Genomic DNA, 4,635 nt, shown 5'->3' with positions numbered 1-4,635 from the left:
ATATTAGTGTTATCATCTTTTTATTACTGTTATTATTACTATCATTGTTAGCATTATCAACTTTATCATTATTATCATTATCATTTCTACCATTACAATTATTATCATATCTGTTACCATTAATATCATCATTGTTATAACAGTTACCATCATTATTATGAACATCATTATGATTGTTACCATTATCATTATATCATCACTGTTGTGATTGTTGTGAGTCTTATCATCATCATTATCATGATTATCATTATTGTACATAGTTCTATTATAATCATTATTGTAAATATCATTATTATTTCTATTACTAATATTATTGTTATGATGAGGATGATTTTCATTAATATAATTATCATCTATTTTATCTTTATTATTACCGAGCGAAATAAAGATTTCAAAGAACACATTTACATCATATATGATATGAAACCTTTAGCGTTTCAGAAACCCATCAGTATTATTTCTCGCAACTCGAAATGATTCAACTGGATTACGAAATGGAAATTGTCGGAAATTCTGAGCTTTTCTAATATACTTTTTTATTTCGAAGTCCATCGAAAGTGATGTCTATTTTGGGAAATGCTTTGTATAAATCAATGGGTATGGGGACGGAGGAGGGGGGAGTCGAAACTTACCAAAAATCCTAAGCCATGCTAAAGTGTTGTTTATTTTGGGAAATGTTTTGTGATAACCATGCCCCTCCCCCCCTCCCTCGGCCCCCATTCCCCTCCACCTCATCCCCCCCTCACCCTGCTCACTTGACTGTGCTCATCATGCAATATTTAAAAAGCAAGAATGAATAAAGAATGCCTAAATGGATGTTGTTATCTGTGTGGGAATTTTAATAAACTATTGTAATCAGGGGACGCATTTTAACACGGAGATCTGGAGAATGATGGTTGTACAGCTGTGCTTGTGTGTGTATGCGTGTGTGGATCGCTGTCTCTGTATCTGTCTATTTATCTATCTGTCTGTCTATCTATGTCTTTCTGTCTCTTACTGTCTTCCATTTTCTCTCTCTTTCTCTATCTACCTCTCTATCTGTCTGTCTGTGTGTCTGTCTCTTTCTCTTTTTCCCCATCTCTCTCTCTCTCTCTCTCTCTCTCTCTCTCTATATATATATATATATATATATATATATATATATATATATATATATATATATATATATATATATACATATATTCACACCCCTATCCCTCCCTCCCCTCTCTCTCTCTATCTTTATCTATCTATCTATCTATCTATATCTATCTATCTATCTATATATATATATATACCCCTATCCCTCCCTTCCCCCTATCTCTCTCTCTTTCTCTCGCTCTCTCTCTCTCACTATCTATCTATCTATCTATCTATCTATCGCTCTCTCTCTCTCTCTCTCTCTCTCAGACAACGTGTATAAAACTGAAACAAATATGACCAGAGCGTTTACATCTACGTGTTTATGTATAATGTGTCTGCAAGCAAATATTTGCATGCATGTATGTGTGTTTTCCTTTGTTATTTTCATGTATTAGGCCTATGCATTAAACCGCATCCACCCATGTACATCATACGTTAATATATCATACCTGCATATACTTTGGTGCAAGTGTATTTGCATTACATAACATAAGACCGTATTTACTTGTACATATTTGTATCTGCAATGTGTACATGTCATACAGTATCCCCTCTCAAATCACATCAAATGAATCTTCTTTGGATAAAAGCGTATCGAAATATTTTTATATAGTGCTCCATTCTCAATCAGCTTCCTCCCATTTGCAGGGTTCAGCAATGTATTTATCCATAATCCACATTCATTTCCCATATCCAGTCTATCAGTCTTTATCCTAAACCTCGTATGGCTGTATGATATAAACTGGCATTAAATTCATCGCCTTTTTTATACTCTGTAATCAAAGACTATATCAATAGCTATTTGACAACATAAACACAAAAGAACGCGGACGGGCTAAATGGAAACCTTTTAACCAAAGATAAATCCATTACATCCCATCATAAAACACCAGAGCAAAAAAAAAAAAAAAAAAAAAAAAAATTGACGTTTGATCTTATAAGGTTTAAAACTAAGCCTAAAAATGCCATGGTTCCAATTCATGGCAGGGATATACAATATACGAGTATAATGTAGGGTGATTGTCATAATCACAGATAATAATAATAATTTTGATGATGGTGAGGATATCAGTAATACAATTATATAATAAAAACGATAATAAACTAAATTACGATGATGATGATCATAACAGTATATGAAATAGACGTGAGTATGATAATATCATTGTTATTTGTCATTATTATTACTATTGTTCTTGTTATTATCATCAATATTATCACTGTTAATATTTTCATTATGGTTATTTTTATCATTATCATCCTCATTACTATTGTTATTTTCATTATCATTGTCATTGTCATTCGTATCATTACCATTTTTATTATTATTATTATTATTATTATTATTATATCATTATCATTATGTTGTTTTTATTATTATTATTGTTATTATCATTATTATTAATTTATTATTATTATCATTATTATTATGTTGTTTTTATTTACATTACCATTGTTTTCATTATCGCCAACATCATCATCATTATTATATAATCCTATTGTTATTACCTTTAATTGTTATTATTATCTTTACTACTGGTTTGTTAATTTTATTGTTATTATTTTCATAATTGATACTAATACTATTATCATTATTATTAGTCTAATTTTCATTATTATTATTATTACTATTATCATCATCATCATTATTATTACAGCTATAACTATTCTCATTAATATTATCATTATCATCACTTTCATATTCGTGACTACTATTATCATTTTGATTATTATAATTACTCGTATTGTTATTGTCATTATCATCATTAAATTTATTAGTATTGCCATTACTTTAAGTGTTATTATAATACTTATCATTATTAAAGTAATATCGAAAAATATTAATAACGATAATGATAATAACCATGATAATATTAAGAATAATTAATAATGATAATGATAATAGTAATCATAATGATAATGATAATAGTAATCATGATGATAATGCTAATAATAATAGGAACCATAATGATAATGCTAATAATAATCATAGTTATAGTAATAATGATAACAACTATCATTGTCTTTGTTATCAATATTATTTTTCTATTTATAATCATTAATAGCAGTAGTATTTTTATTATTGTTCACATTATTATCACTACTATCATTCCTGTTATTATTAGCATCATTATCATTATTATTATCACCATTGATATTATCATTATTATTATAATTTTATTTCTGTTGTTTTTTATCATCATTATTATCATTACATCTATCCTAACTATCATTATCACCATTATTATTGCCATTATCTTGCGAAGAAAAGGAATCATACGGATTAAATAGCTGTAGAAAAAATAACAAAAAAAGGAAAAAGAAGAAAAAAGAAGAGAATATAGCGAATGAAAAAGGAGAAAGATTTATAAAAAAAAAAAAAAAAGTTAATCATCTGCTTATTACTCCAAATTGCCTTTAATGTTGGATTATTTGAGTGGAAAATTCTAATGAATTAATTACCCTGCATATAGTGTAGGCAGTGCAATAACGGCATATATCACAAGAACAACATATAATTTACTGCATACAAGTAGCGACTACAAGTAATAATTAGGACAGTGATAATGATGATTGTGAATATGACAATAATGAGAGTGTGATGATAATAAGTGGTAATGATAATAATGATGATGATAAAAATGAAAACTATAAGAATGACAAGGTTAACAATAAACACGATGTCAAAAAGAGTGATTGATATCAAAGACTAAACAGTGGTAGCAATGATAACAATGGTTAATGATAAGACCAGAAATTATGATAATAATGATGATCATAAGAATTATAATGTCTGCAATGGTATCAATGATAAAAATGGTAAAGGCATTTAAAACAATATAAATGATAATAACAGTAACACTTCTATCAGTTATCACACAACGATAACAATAATGATACTGATAATGATAACAGTAATGATGATAATAACGATTATGACATTAATGGTAATAATAATAAGGATGAAAATCATGATATTAAGGATAATTATTGTAATGAAAATAGTAAAACTACTAATACTATTTTCATTTTATTATAATAATGATAGTTATGATAATAGTAGTAGTAGTTGTAGTAATGATAACAATGATAATAATGATGATAATAATTATGATAATTACAATGATATTGGTGATAATAAAAAAATAGTAATAATGGTTGTGATACTGATAACAATAATGATAATAATAATAAGAATGAGGAAGATAATAAAAGCATAATTATCATAGTAATGATATGATCATGATAATAATAATGAAAATAAGGATGATAACATGGTAATATAAATATTAATATATATTATTATAAAAAAAATAATAGTAACAATAATAATGATGATAATGGTGATCATAAGGGCAACAATAGCAATAATTATGAATATGATATTCATGATTTTGATGAGGATATTAGTAACAAGGAAAATGCTAATAATGATATTATTAGTAATAATGATAATCATAATAATAATGATAATAATAATAATAATGATGAGGATGATGATTATGATAAAGA

The sequence above is a fragment of the Penaeus monodon genome, chromosome 16, assembly GCF_015228065.2.
Source record: "Penaeus monodon isolate SGIC_2016 chromosome 16, NSTDA_Pmon_1, whole genome shotgun sequence".
Taxonomy (NCBI): domain Eukaryota; kingdom Metazoa; phylum Arthropoda; class Malacostraca; order Decapoda; family Penaeidae; genus Penaeus; species Penaeus monodon.
Note: the sequence above shows the minus strand (reverse complement) of the source record.